Below are 22337 nucleotides of genomic sequence, written 5' to 3'. Positions count from 1 at the left end.
TGGGCTTCTCATTGCGGTGGCTTCTCTTGTTGCGGAGCAGGAGCTCTAGGCGCGCGGGCTTCAGTAGTTGTGGCTCGCGGGCTCAGTAGCTGTGGCGCACGGGCTTAGCTACTCTGCGGCATGTGGGATCTTCCCGGACCAGGGCTCAAACCCGTGTCCCCTGCACTGGCAGGCGGATTCTTAACCACTGCGCCACCAGGGAAGTCCCCCAGTGGCTTCTTAATTGTTGTGTAAAACGTAGCCAAAAATTAACAAAAGTAGCCAAAGGAAAAAAAAAAAAAGATGGGGTATCTCAATGTTCTTCTCTAAAATGGAATTGATTCCCTGCATTTTTAGTCAGTGTAACGTGGGCATTGGAAAGAAAAGCAAGTCTTTATCTTTTAGAGGCTGATCAGTGGTAAAATAATTCACTTAAGGATTTTGAACCAGAGGAGTGCACAGAAACAACAGGCATTATATTTACTAAACATGTAGGCGAGAGCTGATTAAATCAGCAAGGAAGAGAAAAATTTTTGGAGGAGATAAACACAGGTCAGGAATCTCCTCCAAGTTCCCTTGGTTCGGCTAAAATGTATGCGCTTGAATGCCTGGTAGGATCAGTTCGAGCTGGTTTCTGAAACAGCCGGTACACACTCACCAGGCCGCAGCACTCGTGTTTTCAGACACGGGTAACTGAGAAGACAGGACTCACCGTTTGGTGCCTAAGGCTTTACGTACTGAATCCAATCACTTATGGTTTTTTCCTTGAAAAATGTAATTTTTAAATAACAGCATATTTATTCATTTGATTGTAATTTCCAATGATAACCAAAGCGACATCCAATTTAGAAGGCCATGCCAAGTGATCCAAATACCTAAGTGCCCTTGTAATTAAATTTACTTTATCAAGCGCTGCTTAATTGACCGTTGACTCTCTCTCAGCTGCCCGGGGGCACCCGCAGCTTCCAGCTGGCTGTGCAGCCCCTTATCAAGGGCGGCTGGTGGGGGTCTCTCCCTCCGCCTGCTGTGCTCCGGTCCCCTCGGGGGCGCCCCAGGCACGGGGGAGCAGTGGGCGGGGCGCCATCTGCCCGGCCGTGGTGGGCTGCACGTGGGGGCCCGTCCTCGTGGAAGCTGGCGCGTCTGCTCCTGGGGAGGCCGGGCGGTGGGACGTCCAGCAGGACAGGAGGAGCATGTGGGGGGCGGGGGGACAGACAGGCCCTGAGCCCTGCTAAGAATTTTTATTTTATCCGAGAGCAGCGGCCGCCACTGACACGTTTCGGGGTTGGGAAGGCCCTGGTGAGGTACGCTTTCCTTCTTTCTTTTATTTTTTGAGAGATTGCGTTGGCCAGTTGTGGAAGTTGAATTGGAGGACACCAAAAGCGGATGCTTGTTTCTGGGTCCTTCTCTGGATTTTGCAAGCATGGCCGAGCACCGTGCTTCTCTCTGGCCTCAGTCTTTGACTTACGGCTCAAAGAAAACTCAACATCCCTTCATGAGCCAGGGAGTCCCTAAGACCGTGCGTCTGTGGCTCAGACTTCAGTGCATGTCGGGCATCCTGGGTGCACGTGGGCCCTGGACCAGCCCCGGGGTCTGCTGGTCAGTGGCTCTCGCGTGGAGGCCTGGACAAGGGGGCTGTCCTGTTCTCGACGAGGTGTCCTGGAGCCTCACTTTCGGCTGGACAAGGGAGCTTGGGAAGATAGGTTGACAGGAATAAAGCTACCTTTGCCCCGTCACCACAGCCTCAGAACCAGTGCCACGTCTGGGCGGGAAGCAGGGAGGCCGCAGCCCCAGTGCCGCACGGTGGTCCCCTGGCATGAGAGGGCTCCAGGGTCGGCGCGCGCTGTGCTGCTGTGAGAGCCTGGGAGGTCAGGCCCCTCTGCTGGCCCTCTGCTGGCCCTCGACAGTTCCTAGAGCAACGGAAACCACTGCCTCATCTACACACAGGCTTCAGTGAAAGGTCTGACATAATCTCGAGAACAAGTATTCAACGTTCAGAACAGATTAATCATGTCATGTCCAGGATACCTTAGTAACCTCTTGGGAGAAAGATGTGGTTTGAGAGGGGAATGGAAATACGTGTCTGCACACGTGTGCACATGCATGTGTGTAAACGCGTGCATGTGCACAGTGTGCGTGCAAGCGTGTGCATACATTTATGTGCTTGTGTGTACGCGCATGCACGAGTGTGTACACATGTAAGTGTGGGCATATGCATACACGTAAGTGTATGTGTGCTCTGTGCAGCATGTGTGTACACACATGTGATTATAGATGAAGAAATAACGGGAGGGACCCAGGCCGGGGCTGTGGTGGTGAGTCTGGTAGTTTCTTAGCGTCCGCCTTGCAAGGAGCCCAGTGCTTTGACGATGTTGTTTTGGACCCGAGTGTAGCTGCTGATGGATGACGGTTTGCTGTCAGTTGTCCTCGTGGTGATTTTGGCAGGTGGCGAAGCCAGGGGCTGGCCAGGTTGAGTGGCCCGACTGGGGCGAGGCCCGAGGCCGAGACGGTGGGGTGGTGCCTTCCTGCTCTGGCCCTCTCTGCAGAGCCCTGCGCCACCAGCATGTGACCTTGCTGTCTGAAGGGCAGCGTTTACTCACTCGTCACAACGCTTGAGGATAACTGCCATTGACTCGGCCGTTAGCCTCATGGCGCTCGGCTGTGGGGAGCACATGAGACCCGGTTCCTGTGGGGACCACGCTCTCTGTGAAGGAGACAGACACGCTCAGAGCAGGCCATGGCAGCAGACCCACGGCTGTGGGTAAACTTCTGGACCTTCAGGGACGGTTTCCCAAAATGACATTAGGTCAGGGGAGGTGAGTTCGTAAAGCAGAAAGTGGTAGATTCATGAAAAATAATTGCTCTTTAATTTCTAGAATGTGGATTAGAATTAGGTCCTCTCTTTTAAATGACACTTGGCATTTTATGTTGAAATATTTTGGGCAGACCTACAAAAAGAAGACATTATGCTGCAAATGCCATGTGCCCATCACCAGCCATAACAAGTAAGCCACCACAGACGGTCCCTCTGAGTCTCTGCTCTCCTTCCCCAGAGGTAACTGCTATCCTGAATTGGATGTTTTTAAGACCAAAGTGCAGTATTAACATGCAGTTAGGAAATATTATGTAAATAGAAGCACAGATATTTTTGTGCTTCTTGGTGGTGCTCAGCGTCGTGTTTTAGAGACTCACTCATTGTGGCAGGTAGCTTTAGCTTGCTCATTTCACTGGTCTAGTTTTCCATCCTACGAATGGGCCACAGCTTGTTTGTCAATCGGCTAATTGATGGACATATAGGTAGTTCCAGCTTTTTGCCAGTATCAGCAGTGCTGTTTTGAGTAGCTTTGTATGTACAAGTGAGTTTTGCTGGGTATAAAACTACATGAATTGCCAGGTCTTGGGGATGTACCTCTTCACCTTTTCTGAATATCACCTCTGTTCTCTAAATCCTTGGGAGAACTTCACTGCTGGACAGTTTGCTACACATCCTCACTGGAGTGTCCCGTACGTCTTACCCTGTCAGATGAGTAATCTCACCAGCTGTGGGCACCGGGGACCCTATTCCCGGTCAACACCGAAGGCTGGTGGTTCGTGAAAATCCAACTCACAACAAACAATGTGACGCTCAACTTTCAAACCAGTGAAAGATCCTGGGTCACATCACTGCCACTCCCTCTCTTCCAAAGCGGTTCACATGGGTGGGAAAGAATGCGAGTGCAAAATGGAAATTAGGACTGGAATCCCTCAGAGTTCATAGTCGTTTGTTGGAAACATCCTAGTAGAAAGCTGTCTTCATTGTAAATATTCTTAAATACAGTCACATGTGGGGATGTTACTGTTAATCAGGTTAAAGGGGGCTCCGTAGACCCATCATCCCCTTGGTGGATGGACATTTTTCTGCGAACAACAAAAAAAATACCACTCCTGGGTATATATTGGGAAAAGACAAACACTCTAATTCAAAAAGATACATGCACCCCAGTGTTCACAGCAGCTCTATTCACAATAGCCAAGACATGGAAGCAACCTAAATGTCCACTGGCAGATGAACGGATAAAGATGTGGTACGTACATACAGTGGAATACCACTCAGCCATAAAAATGAAGGAAATAATGCCATTTGCAGCAACATGGACGGACCTAGAGATTATCATACCAAGTGAAGTAAGTCAGACAGAAAAAGACAAATATCATATGATGTCACTTACATGTGGAATCTAAAAAATAATACAAATGAACGTATTTACAAAATAGAAGTAGACTTCAGACATAGAGAACAGACTTGTGGTTACCAAAGGGGAAAGGAGGGTAGGGATAAATTAGGAGTTTGAGATTAACATATACACACTGCTATATATAAACTAGATGAACAAGGACCTACTATATAGCACAGGGAACTATACTCAATATCTTACAACCTATAATGGAAAGGAATCTGAAAGAGAATGTATAAAATATTTTTTTAAATATATATATATAAAAATCTGAATTATTTTGCTGTACACCTGAAACTAACACAACATTGTAAATCAACAATACTTCAATTAAAAAACACAAAAAAAGAAAAAGCCTAGTGGTCTGATGTAGTTTAGTAAGATCAATACCCTCGTTACATGAAAGTGCCTCTCCAATAACGTAACTTCCGGCTGAAATCTTGAGAATATGGTTTCACCAGTGGTGCCGCCTGGAGGTCGTGAAAACAGGCGAGTTTGGGAAGAGCCCTTGGAAGGTGGCCTGTGTGCGAGCTTGGATTTCCGCTTTACTCTTTCAGTGCCGTGGTCTCTGTCCCGTTCTTGTTCCCTGTTGCCCACATTAACGAAGGGCTTTCCTCTACGGCTTTCCTGCGCAGAACCCAGACGATGTCCACTCAGCACTGATTGAGCGCTTTTTGTATGCGTGGTGTCAGTACGTGCAAAGCTGTGGTGAATGTCAGAGCATCAGCTCCGGCTGGGGGTGAGGAGAGGCTGAGACAGTGCTGGCTTGCGACACCCACAGGCAGGGGCAGCGGGAGGTCAGGTGCCGGAGCAGGTTGCTGGCCGAGCGGGGTCACAGCCAGGGAAGAAGAGGGGGCAGTACAGCCATGGTGGTGGGGTGGACGGGGAAGGGAGGGGACATGGTTGGGGAACGGGCTTGCCTGGAGCAGAGGGCCTGTTTTGGAAGTAAAAATAAAAATCTAAAAATGAGGAATATAAAACCGAGGATGACTGTGGATGGGCGAAGGTGGTCATACCTTTGGCCTTTGGTTTCCAGTCTGATATTTACCTCTTGGTGAAGAAGTTAATTTTTTGCTTTCGTGGATGCCACCCTCCGAGCAAGAGGTGGGTCTGTGTCCCCTCCCCTTGCCTTGGGTGGACCCCTGTGACTTCCTTGGCCAGCAGAGTAAGGTGCAGCGATGCCCGGGACTCCCAGGGATACATCATAGAAATGGTAAGCACTGCTGCCGTGCTCTTTCGGGATGCTCGCTCTTGGAAGCCCAAGCAAGTGTGGACGGGGCCATGTAGGGAAATGGGGTCCCTGCCCACGGCCCCAGCTGAGCCCTGGGCCTGCAGCAGCACCGCTTGCAGGCCATGCAGTTGAGCCACCTTTTAAAAAAAAAAAAAATTATTTATTTATTTCTTTATTTATTTTTGGCTGTGTTGGGTCTTCGTTTCTGTGCGAGGGCTTTCTCTAGTTGCGGCGAGCAGGGGCCACTCTTCATCGCGGTGCGCGGGCCTCTCACTATCGCGACCTCTCTTGTTGCGGAGCACAGGCTCCAGACGCGCAGGCTCAGTAGTTGTGGCTCACGGGCTTAGTTGCTCCGCGGCATGTGGGATCTTCCCAGACCAGGGCTCGAACCCGTGTCCCCTGCATTGGCAGGCAGATTCTTAACCACTGCGCCAGCAGGGAAGCCCTGAGCCACATTTGAAGTGAAGCATCCAGTCGCAGTCGGGCCGTCCCAGCTAAGGCCACACAGAGCAGGGGGCTGTCCCACCCCGCACGAGCTGCCCAAATGACAGGTTAATTAGCAAGGAAATTACTGTCGTCTTAGTAAATGTTGGGGTGGTTTTATCACGTTGCAATAGATAACTGACAAGATACCCTCCACTTTGCCCACCTCTGCTGACCTGTCCAGAGATGGAGGAGGCGTGTGACCTCAGAGGCTTGTCCTGGTGGTGGCCTCTGTGCCATCGGCATGTCCGCAGGAACCTCTGGGGTGGGGACCTGAGCACCGGCCGGGTGGTGCTGGCCTGGGGACACACGGCTCAGCCCAGATATCACTCTCTTCTAAGACCTGGAGCCCAGGGCTCACCAGCTTCAGTCTCTCTCAACCCCAGCACATCTCAGAGAAAAACTCGTGATAGTGTCGGTAACAAACTGCCGAGACTCAGAGGGAGTCTCGGGGCTGGTTCGAACGGCCCCTCCCTCTCCCACTGTGAAGGGGGCATCCCTCCCCTGCTGTTGGCTCCGTGACAGCCGAGCCATCCCCACCCTGGGAGCCCGAGTTTCCTTAGATCCAGTGCAGGAGCACCAGGTGCTTCCCTGGGTGCCGGGAGCGGAGGCGGCTGGCATTCAGGGCTGGGCTGGCTGTGTTCTGAGCAGAAGTCAGGGCTCCTTAGCTGTGAGGCAGTCGGTGGAGTTCAGGGCTTCTTGCCCCAGCAGCGGAGGACACTCCAGCATAGAGCCTTGGTCTCATACTGGTCCAGCTGCATCGGACTCACTGGGAGCCGTCAGAGATGCAGAATATCAGGCCCTCTGCCCTGAGAAACCAGGCCGTGGGTGTACAGGACCCCTCGTGACTCACAGTGGGAAGCTCAGAGGGGCATGGCCTAGAGCAGTGATCCCAAATGTTCATGGGCAGTGGGGTCACCTGAGGGCTTGATAACGCACAGATTGCTGGGCCCACCTGAGAGTTTCTGATCTGGAAGGTTTGCGTGTCTAACAGGGTCTTGAGCGCTGCTGATGTGGCTGGTCCCACCTGGAGAGCCCCCGTTCTGTCGAGAGAGGCTCCCCAGTCTCAGCTCACCGGGGGACCACCTGGGGGCTTCTAAGGCACCAGGCCTGGGTCCCACCCGAGAGGTTCAGAGCTGGTCAGGTGGGCTGAGGCCTGGGCATCAGGAGACGGGAACGCTCCCCAGGGGGGTCTGACGTGCAGCCCACACTGAGAACGTGGTTTAATGTAGTGGCTCTACACGTGGTCCCCAGACGCATCGCTCCTAACGCTGCCAGCCACCCCTGACACAGCACTTCAAGCATGTTCATCGTCTCCCAGGGTCTGTGGGTCAGAAGTCCAGGCAGTTGGGCCCGCTGCTTGGCTGGGGGTCTCTCTCACCGGGCTGAAATCTCCATGTGGGTCGAGCGCCATCCCACCTGGAGCTCAGGTCTTCTCCAGACTTGCTCTGGGTGTTGGGAGAGTTCAGCTGCTTAAGGCTGTGGACTGAGGTTCCTTTTCTTGCTGGTCGTCTGCCCTTGCGGGGCAGTGGGGAAACCTCTCTTGCTCTGAATCCCCCTCCTCACCCAAGGCCTGGATCCTTCAGGGGCTCATCTGATCAGGTCAGGACTGCCCGAGATAAACTTCTCCTGGATTAGCTCAGTGCCAACTGATCAGGGCCCTTGATTTCATCTGCAAAATACCTTTCCCTGACATAAGGTAACCTGGTCACAGGAGAGAAATCTTGTATCTGTGAATCCTGCCCCTGCTCCCTGGGAGGTTATACAGGTTCCTTCCCCAGGGGCAGGGGGTCTTGGGGGCCATTCTGCTGACCACACCAGGCCTGCGGCCTCAGCATCACCTGGGAACTTGTTGGAAGTGCCGACTCTTGGTGCCACCCCGGACCTGCTGCATCAGGACCCCTGGGGCGGGGCCCGGTGGTTTGCTTTCCCCAGCCGCCCAGGTGGCTCTGATGGGCGTCCCCAGCACGGTCAAGGTGGAGGCTGCAGAGACGTTAGCAGTGGGGCTGAGAGGCAGCAGTTTGTGCCAGTGTACTTACACGTGGCATCTTGGAGCAGCCTTAGGAAGAGAGTCCTTAATTAGTGACATTTCATGAATGACGAGACAGGCGAAGACAGGTTGTGTCACAAGCTGATATTTGACAGAGCTGGGGTGTCCCCGCTTGTCTGATTCCCGACAGTGAGCTCCTAATGGCTCACCTGCTTCCCCAGACCCTGGGTCTGACCCCGCAGCTGAGTTACTCTGCAGGGGTGGTCACCAGCCTTTCCCTGGGGCTGACGTTGAGGCTCTGCCAGCCTGGCCCTGCCCTTCTCCCGGGGCCTGGCCCTCTGCAGAGGGGAGTAGCTAGCAGAGGGAGCTGAGCCCACGCCCATACCCCACCGTGGGGAGACTGAGACGGCCCCGGAGCAAGGCCTTGTGTTTGCTGCTCTCGTCTGTGTGTTTACACGGGCCGCGTACTGTTCTGGGTCGAGTCCTAGCCTGGTTACTCGCTCTGTGAGCACAGGAGTCACTGGCTGTTTCTCAGCCTGTTGCCTCAGCTGTGGAACGGGGCCAATAACAGCATCTCTCTTGGTCATTTTTGTAAAGAGTAATTGAGATAACCCACCTCAGCACTTAGCAGAGGGCCACCAAGTATGCTGTCACTACGTTTCAGCTGTTACTGTGATAATACTCAAATTGCAGGAGACTTTAGAACAGCCTGTCCCGTCCTCTTATGGGGAAGGAAAATGAGAAGATTAAGAGGCTAGCCGGCGACTATAGAGTTAGTGGTGGGGCCTCAACCGGCCTTTTAACGCCATCCCTGCACGCTTCATCCGCCATCCAGCCATCTCCCCACCCGCTCTACCCATCCCTCCATCTGTGCGTCACGCATCCGTCCCTACATCCCTCCATTCAAGAAACATTTATTAAACATCTGGGTGTCAAGTGTTGTCACTGGTAATTCCTAGATGAAAAACTCATGGTTCCCACGTTCGGGATTCTCTTGGCTTAGTGGGGTGGGAGCTGACAAACAGCTAATCGCAATGCCGTGTGGGAACGACACTGACACGGGCACAAGCTGGACCCCAAGGAAAGAGGTAGCCTACTTGTCCAGCCTGTGTGGGGTGGGTTAGGAAAGGTCTTCTGGCTCTCAGAGGATGGGCGGGTGTTAACTGGGGCCAGGAGAGTGTGTGCATTTGTCAGGCAGCGGCAGCATCCCTGGGAGGCTTTTAGAAATGCAGAGTCTCAGGCTCCATCCCAGGTCCCCTGCGTCAGGATCTGTATTTTCACAAGACACCCGGAAGATTCGTGCGCACATTCAAATTCAAGAGTGTCTGCTTCACACTGTGTGCCGTGCTCCCCCTTGCTCCCGGCTAGACCTGCTAAATATGAGGGCTTTGCAGGATTCTGATACAGATACTTGTTTCCTCCATGTTTATTGGGGGGTGCACGCATGGTCTCCCCGCTAGTCTAACGTCTTGCCTAAATCATCACAGGCCCCGGGGGCAGCTGAGGGGCTTCCTCCGCGTGCTGCATGTTCATTAGAAGCAGCACCGTGAGCAGAACAAGGGCTTTGTTCTCATGAAAAACGGTGTGACTGATAGACAGCCAAAACGGCCTCTAGTTCCTTCATCGAGGCGCGAGAACTCCCCCCAAGGGAGGGAATGCGCTAACACATTTTTTTTGCAGCCACATGGTGGGGAGGTCTCAGCCTGGCCTCGCCTTCGGGCTGTGTTGGGCGCATTCAGAGAAGCCTGGCGGGATGGCCAGCGAGTGGGCTGGGATCTGCGACCTCAGGCCTTGCAGACCTGCCAGCTCGGGGCCTACGTGTTCCCGGGTACCTCACCCGGGCAGCTTCCAGGCTGCAGGCGGAAGCGATTTAATTAGAGGGCGACCAGGGCTTAGCTGAGCCGAGCTGTGTGACAGAAGACACGTTCCCATCTCTGACTCACTTGGTTGCGGTGACAAATGCACACCCCAGGGTGTGGGCGGCCCGTGTGCCCTTCCCCAACCCTGCCCTCTCTCCCGTCCTCACCCCACCCTGCCGGTGACTGCACCACAGGAGCCAAGAAGCACAGGGAGTGAGGGCAGGCAGCTTACAGTGTGAAGGCGCGTCTATAGTGACATTCCGTTTTTATCAAAAAGTATGAAGTCATTAATTAAATAAAAAACAGGGGCTTCCCTGGTGGCGCAGTTGTTGAGAATCTGCCTGCTAATGCAGGGGACACGGGTTCGAGCCCTGGTCTGGGAAGATCCCACATGCCGCGGAGCAACTAGGCCCGTGAGCCACAACTACTGAGCCTGTGCGTCTGGAGCCTGTGCTCCGCAACAGGAGAGGCCGCGATAGTGAGAGGCCCGCGCACCGCGATGAAGAGTGGCCCCCGCTTGCCACAACTAGAGAAAGCCCTTGCACAGAAACGAAGACCCAACACAGTCAAAAATAAAATAAATTAATTTAAAAAAAAAAAAAAAAAAAAAAAAAAACAAAGCAAAAATCACTAGAGAAACTCTATTAAACCCAACTTCTCTTTCCACTGCATGTACTTTATAGAATCTTCATTCCAGACCTCACTCTTGAATTACAGACACATTTCTGTTACCTAATGTGGGACATTTTGAGTTGACGACTTGCTGTCACCCCAAAATCAATTCAAAGCAAATTCATAACTTTCTACTGCAAAACCCTGCTTTGTCTCGTCCCGGTTTCACCTGCTGGCATTTCTATTCTAGCCACTGCTGGAAGACATCTTAAACGCCTTTTCTTCCTTGTACTAACCCACCGAAAAGTCACTGTCAACTCTTGTCAACTGTACTATCTCCATATGTATTAAAATCCAAAAGATGTATTTTATGTACTATTTTCTCCTTGTTATAAATGGAACACGGGTTTACTGTAGAACAGTTAGAAAACAGAAAAATCATAGGAAGATGAAAATCGCCCCAAGCACTGTTCGCTGTTGTTTTGTTTCCTTCTAGTCTGTTTTCTGCCAGGAGGCATTGCCCCGTTCGTCTGTTTCTGCATGGGAAACGCCCTCTGAGTGTCTGCGCTTCCCCAGTCCTTGTGCATTTCCTGGGTGGCGTTCCAGCTCCGGCCAGCGCACTGGCCGCCCTGTCTGTGGTCTTGTCCCTTCCCAGTGCAGGCTCTGCCGTGCTCTCAGGGTGGGCTTTTGAAAGTGCAGTCCCCGTCCTGTGGGTCCCTGATGAAAATTGTACCCCTTCATCCTCCACGAGACGGTGTCCATGTTTCTTGTCCCAGCAGGGAGATGGTTTTGAGCCCATTCCCTCCTCCCTCCGGCCTGCGCCCAGCACTTTCTGCTCCGGGGGGCCGAATCACTCGCAGTTCCCAGGTGAGTCAGTGCCTTCTCCGAGTGCCCAGTCGCTGCATTTCCTCTGTCTGGAGGGCCATGCCCTGAAATCCACCCGCCTGCCCCTCCCACCTCTGTCTGCAGGAGGTGCCCCCGGAGCCTTGCAGCCCCCTTCTGCCTGGCGCGCTGAGGACCCCTTCCTCACGCCGCGCCGGCGGCCCTTGGCGCCCAGCGCCTCCCCGCGGGCCGCGTTCTGTATTTGTTGCTGTGCTGCCAGCACCTGGCCCTGTGCCTCCACGTTATCTGGAGCCTCAACGAGTGCTACGGACGCGGGAAGGAATGAATGGGTGGAATCCGAGGCTTGTCGGCACTGGTTCTCCCCAGACGTAACACATTTTCTGTTGCTTGACGCTTCAGTCACCCGTCATCCTGGGGCACTTTCTCTCCGTTCCCCATCTCCTTTCTCAGAACAACGCTCTGATTCCTAAACTGTATCTTAACGAGTGGCTTGGCACACCGGCTAGGATTCCAGGTCGTGTAGGAACTGGCTGATGATCCGGGGCCCTGCTCCTCTGTCAGCTCAGCTTAGGTGCAGTTGCAAACCTCTCACAGCAATGGAACGAGGCCTTGAGGAATAAGACATTATTGACTTTTGCTGAGAACACACATCAGATGCATTGACCTGAAAACTAAATGTTGACCAATGAAAGGCTGTGGTCAATATTTCACCTTGAAGGACAACACGCTTGGATGGTTCCCAGAAATATGTACGCTTCCACACATGTTGAAGGTATCTGTTAGCGACCCTGAGAAATAGTTCGTGTGCTTGTGACCTCACAGCGAGGGTTGTCATTTCTGTGCTTAAATCCTCTGGGAAGGGAAGTCGGAAGACTGTTCCGATGATGACCGCTCACTGGGGCCAGGCGCTGTCCAGCTGTGCTGTGCTAATCACCCTGGGGAGACGCCTGTGCTCTGATTCAAGGACACAGAGCCAGGTTCTAGGGAAACCAGGACCGGCCAGCTGACCCAGAGCCTCTAGGGTGAATATTCAAGTGGGTCATTTCAAGTTCAAGTTGACACTACATCCGAATTACTTACGCTTCAGTATCATGCAGGTGACGACTTGGCAGCATGTGATACCGCATCTGCACACGTGGGGTCGGGGGGACCAGGTACCTGACCCGGCGGAGCAGCGCTGGGCCCGAGGAGGACGTGGCGGTGGGCGCTGCAGAGCTTCCCTGGGGCTGGCTTGTGCCTTCCGTGGCTTCTCAGGTGCCCAGGGTGACGTGTCTCAGACTCAGCTGAAGTCTGTGTCTCGGCAGCGATGTGTGGGGTAGAGGTGGCCTCTGTTTTTCACGGGGGCCCAGAAACCAGGGGGCTGTAGCCCCCGGGAAGGGCTTTCATGTGTCTCCGCTCACCCCTCTGTCCTGAATTCATTCCTTCACTTTGCCTTTTTCGACTCCAGCTTTCCCAGCAGGACCAGAACCAGATCAGTCAACACCCTGCCTGCAGCGGAGGGGCTTCTGAGGAGCGTTTCAGCCGCTATGCGGGAGGGGCGGTCGCCGTGGGCAGTCACTAGGCATCCCACACAGCCAGGTCCCCGTCACACGTGGCTTTCCCGTTCCTTGGTGAAAACCCTTCTTCTAAGTATCTGGGCCTTGGACCCGCTTCTTTTTCCACAGCATTTTCACATAGTCTAGTTCATGCCAAAATTTCCAGAAACACACACGTGCTTAAAAAGAGGGAACGTTATTCTTGATGTTATTTGGAGCTTTACCAAGAGCTGGTCACCGTTTCGGAAGTTCACCTCTGAGTCACCACGTGCCTCTCTGTCTCTGTGGCTGTCACGTTCTCAACAACCCGAACGTCAGCACAAATGTGGGCTGACCTCACTATGCCTTTGGGTAGGTCACACCCAGGAACTTACATGTTGAAGTACATAGTATTTACATGATTATTATCTTCTTTTTCATTCTATTAGGGCATTATGTTGATTTTTGAAACTATGACTAATCAGGGTGGATTTTATTATTTATTATTTCTTTTTAAGATAGCACAGAAGATTGTAAAACATTTTAATAAAATAGGGCCTGGGGTCTGATTGGGCTGAGACCCTCTGTGTCAGGTGCCCTCTCGTGCAGGCAGTCAGTTCTCCTCTGCTTCCTAATGTCCTGCCCTCGGCCCACCTCCTTCTGGAAATCAGAATCTGTCCAGGGCGTTAGTCAGGGTCAGACATCCCCTCCCACTGGGATTTAATTCATTTTTAGGTCCTTCTGACTTTGCTCTGCTCTTGCCTAAGCCTCTTTCTTCTTTTTCACATTCCTACCGTCACTCTCATTCAAATAGATGATGAACCGGTCTTCCGTATTATGATGTCATGTATCATGATATCACGTAACAGTCATATTCTTTTAGGTCTGTGCGGTCACATACGTTATTACAGAATATGTATGTATGGTTCTTCTGTTATTTATAGTTTCAGGCATTTATTTTCTGTTCTCTTTGACCTTATCATTCAGATTATGTCCATCCTAGGAAACATATAAGTAAGCATTTAGTTTATGACCTAAATCAGAATTTAAAATCGTACTTTACAATAAAGTGGCAAAAATGTAATCTGGCTGACTCATTATAAAATTGCCTTTGATTTTACTCTTATATGTAGCAGTGGATATTTTTAACTTAAAAGGCTTGCTTTGATTCATTTTTTTCTTTCAAAGCACATAAGGTTTTTAAAATGGATCTCCTATAATTATCGAGACAGTAGGCTGTTTTGGTTCCTTGAATTCCAGTTGTCAGTAAATAGTACCCTCTTCAACCTCCAAGCCTGCGCTTCCATGTTTGTGGTGGTGGGGAGAAAACAGCACTGTAAATAAAACAAAACGGCATGGAGAAAGCACGTAGGAGGCATTTTCTCCAAGAAGAGAATCGCTGCCCCACCTCCTACTTGTCTGAAAATTCGGTTCCTGTCACTTTGTCCTCTATCATCAAAAAAGAGGACCCCTCCTATCACCCCCTCTGCTTTCCTGGGCCGGGTCGTCTCGGATGAGGGAGGAGCCGGTGGAGAGTGGTAGGTTAGGATGGCCTCCTGTGGTGTAGAAGCCCTGGGGGTCTGACTCTGGGCCCCTCATTAGCCTGTAATAACCTCCCCCCCCCCCCCCCCCCCCCCGTCCGTGCGGGGCAGGCGGGAGCAGAGTAGAGTCAGATGATTCTCCCCAAGCCTCTGGCCCAGACCGCGAGGTGTGGTAACCGTGGCGTCAAGAAGGGCTCAGGAGCCTGGGAGGAGCACCCAGAGCTGGGCGAGTCAGGAGATGCACCACGTGTGTGGCTGATTTTAAAGATAAGCAAGGCTTTTCAGGCAGAGAAGGCGCATGGAGGCACACAGGCGGGAGGCGGAGCGGCCAGTGCAAAGGCCCGGCGTCCTGACCAGGGCAGGCGCCTGGTGAGCGGCGAGAAGGAGCTGGTGCGAGGCGGTGGGGGACAGTGTGGACGGGCGGGGACCCGGTAGGAGGGAGTCTGCGTGTCAGGAGGAGAGTTCAGGTGACCTGGGGACCTTGGAGCAGGAACACATCCACATGGGTTTGTGTTCATTAGATGGTGACTCTGGCCCCTGTGCTGCGGGGCGGGGAGAGCCCTTAGGAGGGGCAGGAGTTGGCCGAGAGGACGGCGAGACCAGGGCTGCTGGGGTCGGTGGGGAGAGAGGTGGGTTTGGAGATATTTGTCACTCGGGATCTGCAGGTCACACTGGGGAGACAGGGGAGAGAAGGGGGGAAGGGAGGCAGAGAAGGGGGAGATGTGAATGTTCTCAGATTTCTGGGTTGGCCGACCAAGGAGGGAAACTCGAGACAACACGTTTAACTTAGTCTTTGCACTGCCTTTCAGGTTCTGGTTGATTCTGTGGTTTCTAAAGACTCAGTAGGAAATGAATCATCGATCAATGATAACCCCACTGCTGAGCTCATAGGAGGAACGGGTTCTCTGTGGAGGGCGGGTCTGCTGACGAGGGGCCAGAGCTCTGCAGGGTGGGGAGTGTCAGCGACAGATGCCAGCAAACCTGTTCTCTGCAGGTCACACATCCCACAGGCCTTAAAAGACATTAGATCGTAAACGTACCATGACTGACGTAGAGAACAGTAGACGGTGGATGCACTGGGGGTGGTAGGCATCCTCACACTTCTCTAGTCTAATCTTCCCATTGTGTAGATGAGAATATTGGCCGCAAGACGTTAAGTAATGCAGCTACTAAGTTAAGAAGGTCACGCAGCTAGTTAAGGCTCAGGAATGAGATTGGGTCCCATGGTGGTGGGCCCCGAGTTTTACATTGTTTTCACTCTTCCAAGCTGCTGCTTCTTGCGTTATTCAGAACTGTTGTGTTTAAAAGTGCACACAGATTCCTTAATATGAGAACTTTAATGTCAGAGAAGATCCTTGTTCTTAGGAGACAGACATTCAAGAATTATGAGGCAATAGGGCATAATGTATGCAACCTGTATCCAGTGGCTTAGGGGTAAAATATATGTTTATACATGTGTATTTCTCTCTATGTATATCTATCTATACACATACATCTCTAGAAATATATGTATATATATGCATACATCTCTACTGATGAATCAACTGTCCCTATCTATCTATCTATCTATCTATCTATCTATCTACCTACCTACGTGCCTGCCCGTGTATTGAGAGAGAGGGAGAAACAGAGGACTATGTGGTCACATTCTGGTTTTTACATATATATTTTTTATATACATATATAATATATATATATATATATATGAAATCTAGTTGTATCTATAAAGCCAGGTAGTCTGGTCCAGAGCCCGCACTCTTAACCTCCGTGTTGCATTGTGCCTTTAACGTGGACATGTGCTACCATTTATAGCCTGGAAGCAGTTCATGGTAAAGCTTCCTGCCCCATCTTCACGGTGGATCAGAGATGATCACGCGGTGGTTACCCACCGTAGCATTCAGCAATTTTCAGATTGCTCTGACGGACGTGACCTCCTCCCATCTGAGGGCAGCCATCCCTAAACTACCCCCCTTGTGGACAACTTGTGACGTGTTCTTCCACGTGACGTGTTCTTCCAACAAACCTTCTCAGGTGGGTAGGACAGGGTTGCTATCTCTTTCGTCTGTGAGGAAATTGGAGAAGCTGCTTGAGACGTTGCTGAGACACACACAGCTAACAGGAGACAGAACCAGCTGTTAAACAAGGTCCCTCGTGATTTGTCCTGCTCCGCACGCTCTCCCTACAGAAGCCAGTTCTGCACCCTTTCAGGGGAAGCCTGCAGTGGGATCTGTTTGGCTGCCCCGTTTGACAGTGTTCTGTAACAGGAATCTCAGCAACAGTGCCTGGGGCGGGGGGGAAGAGTCTCAGCCCTGGGGGAGCGCTGTGTCAAGAAGGAAAGTGCCGCATCTTCCACCAAGGACACAGCCCTACGGGGTCTGGCTCAAAGAGCCACCCTTTATTTTGTACCCAGCTTCCCTCAACAGATATTATGGGGTCACAGTGAACAAGGTGCTTGATGCCAACCTTCCTGGTCTTCCTTCTGGAGAAGAACTTGGATGCCGTTGCCAACTTCGGTTCTCTAACCAGAGAGAAACCTGCCCCATCTGAAATTAAAGAATTATTTGTTCAGAAGCATTAGAAAATCTGGAAGAAAGGGGAGTGAGGGTGTTTTTCCGGCTGGGCTTTGTTCGTTTGCGCACTTTGAGAAAATCTCGACAAGTTGGTGAGGATACTTGCTCCCAGTCACTTATTCCTGGCGGACCTAATTCAACGTCAGAGCTTTTTCCTGTGGTAACTTGATATCAACATTTTCTGAACTGTGTTCTGAGGAACATACTTCTATAGTAAATCAGTGTTCTATAAAAAGTGTTTTGAGGGCAAATAAACTTATTAACTAGTCTGCCTTACTCTTGGAAAGTCACAGGCTCTCCAGCTCATCTGGGTTCAGGAAACATAGTAAATAGAAAGATTGGCTGGACTTTGTTGAGCTTGGTATTTCCAAATTCATGGACCACAGAACTCCCTTTTTTCATGTAATAATTACTAACATCTACAGCGGCAAATGTCTGTGTACTTTTAGGGTAATATTTGCAATAACACTTAGTTTGAGCAGTTGGAAAAACAAAGTTACCAACTCCATTTTCTACTTGGGAATATTCTTTCTGAGCTTTTTTCCAAAAAAGATTCCAAGGGCATATGTGTCGTTTGCAGATGTACACATTTAGAAATGCAAAATGCTTTGAAAGTGTTGATTTTTTAAAAAAAGCCTAAACTACTTGCTGGGGAGCGCGAATCTGCGCGGTTCCCTTCAGGCCGGCCTCTGATGCCCCTAGAGGGCAGCCGGGCCGCGGGGTGAGGGCTGGGCTTGCCCTTCTCTCCCCACGTCTGCAGGGGCCTGCTCTCAGCTGCGCTTTGTTCACCTTCGCTGGCTGCTCCCTGCATGGTGTGTCACCTGGGTGTCTGCCTCTGTCCCCTGCTGTTGGCTCCTTTAAACCCACGTCCTCTTTCTGCATTTGATCTCTCGTCCACGTAGTCATTTCTCCCTTTTGCTTTGCCTGCCCACCATGTGCACAAAGCTGGGGACAGAAGACTCAATGCTATTCAGGGACAATAGCCCTGCACTCCAGGACCTCGGAATCGAGCTGAGAAACAGGCTGTGGAAGGACGTATTCAAACCCGACTCACCTTCAAGGCTGCTCTACCCAGTCTTCTCCAGGAAGCGAAATTCCTTTGACTGTTTAAGCTACCGTGATCTTCCTGCCACCGGAATATTTTATGTCAGTATAGTCAGTTCTTACTTTTTTTTTTTTTAATATATTTTTAATGGAAGTGACTTAATTTTCTTCACCTCCATGGTAGGTTGAGAACCAAGATCACACCTTAGAATTCCCCACAGTGCCAGGCATGTGCTCAGTGAATAATTGTTGATTTTCTCTGTAACTCAGCATCCATTGAGCATTGCACGGACCCCAGGACCAGAGACAGGGGCACAAGAATGACAGAAAATGAGATCCTTTCTCAGATTTTTATCATATACTAGGTGAGATTCTTAACATGGGATAAAAATACCTTAATTCCCTTCCCTGTAGAGCAGAGGTTTCTCAGCCCTTGTGACGAAAACCCAGTACAGAGTGAATTTTAAATCAGTACTTGGTGTACACCTACCTACACACACAACTGAAACAAAAGTTTCACTAAACTTTGCAGGTGTAATCAAATTAAGATGGGGTCGCAGCAAAGTAGAGCGGGTCCTGACGCCGTATGACCGATGTCCGCACGGGAAGAGGGAGCTTTGGACACAGACACACAGAGGAAAGGCCGCGTGAAGATGGAGACAGAGAATGGAGCGTCGCGTCTGTAGACCGAGGGACCCCAAGGACTGCAGACACACACCAGAAGCTAGGGAGCAGCAGGGAAGGGCCCTGCCCGGAGCCATCCGAGAGAGCACAGCCCTGCTGATACCTTGATTTCGGACTTCTGGCCTCCAGAAGAGGATGGGAAAATAAATTCCTGTTGTTCTAAGCTGCCAGTTTGTGGCAATTTGTTCCGATAATGCTATGGACTTAATACACCATTGTAGAGTCTTAAAGAGGATGATAAATGTGATTCCATCTCTTTTTTGGAAAAGACCTCAGTTGGCGTGAAAAATCCAGGGGAGGAGCAAGCCTAGGGGCAGGAGGCCTGTGACGGGTCCTGGGTGTGCGTCTCGCCTGCACGGCACTGGGCCTGTGGTCTCCCTTGGCCCGGTTGGCTCAGCCAGTCCCTGAGCTGGCACCGAGTATGGTGGCCAGATGACCTTCCAGGTCATCTCATCACATTCTTCTCCTTCTTAAAACCTGTCCAGTGGTTCTGCCCTGTCCCCAGGAAAAGCCAGAAACTGCTGAACATGGTTTGCTGATCTCCCTGTGATCTCATCTTTGCTTGGTCTCTGCTTCTGCCTGTGCTCTCCCCCACCTCCTCCCTCCCTCCCTTATTTCACTAAAACTGTACTTCTTGAGCACCTGAGGGCACGGCCCTGAGACAGACTGCTTTTGCCGAGGTTGAATCTGGCTTTTCCAAGTTGAGTAATCTGGTGGTTCTTGCCTGGGGTGCGTTTGAGCCCCCTGAGAAGTTGCACTGTCTGGAGACACTGTGGTTGTCACAAGTGGGCGCTGGTGGCATCTTGTAGGTAGAACCTAGGGGCGCTACACGTCCCACAGGGCGCAGGCTTGCCCCAGGAACAAAGAACTTTCAGCTTGCAAATGTCCATAGTGCTGAGGTTGAGAAGCCCAGACTTAATCTGAGATCAGGGTAATTTGTTTCACCTCGCGAATCTGGAGTTTTCTAATCTGTCATAGTACTCATCTCAGAGGCCCGTGTGAAGGTGGAGTGAGTCAGTACCATAGAGGACGTAGAAGACCCCAGGCTCAGGGTGAGCACTGTTAAGGCCCCTCCTCGTGACCCTGTGTCGGGCACAGACTAGACCCCTGTGAGTAACACACCCTCAGACACTTCTGTCCTGCCACTCTCCTCCCCTCTGCGCCTCCCATGGAATGCTTGCCCTGGTCATGCTCAGATTCTTTCAGTTATCAGGATGGACTGACCTCTCTCTCCTCCAGGCCGTGGCAAACCACTGCCCCCTTTCCGTCTGACCAGGCTCTACTGATGCTTCAGGGTTAGCTCAGCTGTCACCTCCCCTCGGGACCTTCCCTGACACTCTTGCCTCCACACCTTGGCACAGTTCCCCACACCCATCATGATCTCCATTGCCGTGGACATGTCCCCCATCGTAGCCCCCATCCACCGTGTGTCCATTGCCCAATTAACCCCCTGTCCTGCTTGGTAGTGAGCTCTCTGGGGGGCAGATTCTGTGGCTGTTTTGTGCATCACTTGGTGACCTGCCTGGCACACAGTAGATTCTCAGCAAACGGCTCCATGAATGAAAGGATGAATGACAGCCACAAGCTGTCCACAAGGGGGGTAGTTTAGGGATGGCTGCCCTCAGATGGGAGAGGGGGCAGGAAAATGTCAAGACCTGGAGTGGGCAGGGCAGAGGGTCACCCACCCTTACACCTTCCCACACCGTCCAAGTGTCCTGACACCAAATAGGTGTGTTTGTTGTGTCTGAGGTGCAAGACGGTTTTCTCTTCTCATCTCTAACCACCTAGGAGATTGTTTTCTTTAATTCTATTGACTGGTAGTTTTATTACTTTGACCAGTTCATTAGACATTACTGAATGCTAATATTCTGACACACCTGTGCTAAAGGTAAAGAATTCCTGTCCTCAGAAAACTCAGGTACTGGGGAGAGAGACAGACTATGAACCTTAATACTAACAGGAAAGAGGTGACCACAAGCTCGAAGTCAGGGAAGGCTTCCCAAGGGAGATGTTACTTGAACTTGGCTCTGAAGGACACCTGGGAGGATGAGGAAAGAGCTTTTCGGCAGAGAGAAGGGCAGGGATTAAGGCAGAGAGGCACGGGAGCACGCGGGGGTGTGAGGAAACCCAGAGGCTGACGCCAGAAGTGTGTTTGGGTGTGAGCTGGGGTGGCACTGGCTACAAGTGAGAGAAAAGCTAAATAGGGTTGAGTTTGCTCACAGGATCGGAAGTCTGGAAGCAGGCAGCTCCTGCTCTGGTTTAGCTGTTTGAATGTCCAACATGGACCTAGGCCTTTTCTGTCTTTCTGCTCCATCTTCAGCCTGTTGACCTTCGTCCCCAGGCCTGGCTACCTTGTGGTTGTAAGAAGACCCCGGTGTTCAATGTCATATTTGCTGTCAAGCCAGAAGAGGGGGTGAAGGGGGTAGGACCAGCCACATGAGTCCTATTGGGCTGCAAAGCATTGGAAAGCACGGCCCAAAGTCAGAGTTCTGTTAGCAAGAGGAGCAACGTCCACCATCACATTTGAACTGCAAAAAGCGGACTGAAAATGCAGACTAAGGCCAGGTGGTGAAGAGCTTTAGATGTCCCACCAAGACATCAGATGTTAGAGAGAAAGCACTGGGAAACCACTGAAGGATTTTCATCTGGGGAGTGATGTGATTCGATTTGTGTTTTAGAAAGGAGATGATAGCAGCAAGTTGGGGACTAGAATGAAAGGGCACAGGGCCAGAGATGGAGAGAGATTTAGGAAGCCGTTGCAGGAACCCAGTGAATAAATGATGAGGGTCTGCCTTCGCAGAGTGGGGTGGAAATTGAGAGAAAAGGACAGATGTGTGAGACACCTGGGAGGTGGAGTTGGGGGTTCATGGTGATTGCATTTGAGGAGGGAGTGTCTAGGGTGTGGTTCAGGTTGGCACCCAGGATTTTGCCAGGGGGTCAAATGAATTCCCAAGTGTCCCCCCAACTTCAAGTTCTTTCCTCAGTTTGCAATGCATGCAAACATGCAGGGATTATTGTTTACAACTTCATCTCAAATTTTTGGTTCTCTTTTGGAATTTGAAGACACCCTTTCTCCTTTTTTTCACCCACAGTTTGGGGGTGGTTAAAGAGATCAGCTGTCCTCCAGAGTCTTAGCGAGTCTCAGAAGTGGCATCTAACTTGCTTTGAAGAAGTACGTCCTCCATAAATAGCAAATTTGGCAGAAAAGCTGGGTAAGGTCCCATGATTATATAAAAACTAGTGTTCATTTTACATAAAATGTCAAGTTGGTCTTTAAATAGCAGTCTCAGAAGCACAAGCCATTTCATTATCCATTAAGTCATTTAGCATCCACTATACAATTTTTCAAAGTTATTTTCCCCAGAGGGATTGCTGATATACAGTATTCTTGCAAAAAGGGTGGCAGGAGGAGGGGGAAGAAATTGTTGAGAGTATCCTGCAAGCAGTCTCTTATTGCATTTGCTTTATCATTTAGGGAAAATGCAGACATCAAATTTGAGACAAGAAACCAAAAAGAAAACCTTTAGATACTTGGTGCAGTTCAATGAGAGTTTTCTGCTTTGCTGCCATAGTTGTTTCTACCCGTGGCACCTGGCATCATAAGTCCATTACCCTGTCCCCATTCTGAATAGGACCCTGAATTAGGCACAAACGCAGGTCAGAAAGAAGCCATGATTTCCACGCTGGCTAGAGCCCTGTTTGGTTGGGGAGACTGAGCCCACACACTTAAAGTAACTTACAAACCCTCCAAACAGCATGTAGGAGGCCCTAATTAC

The sequence above is a fragment of the Balaenoptera acutorostrata genome, chromosome 18 (genome assembly GCF_949987535.1).
Source record: "Balaenoptera acutorostrata chromosome 18, mBalAcu1.1, whole genome shotgun sequence".
Classification (NCBI taxonomy): Eukaryota; Metazoa; Chordata; class Mammalia; order Artiodactyla; family Balaenopteridae; genus Balaenoptera; species Balaenoptera acutorostrata.
This window is presented reverse-complemented; position numbering follows the sequence as displayed.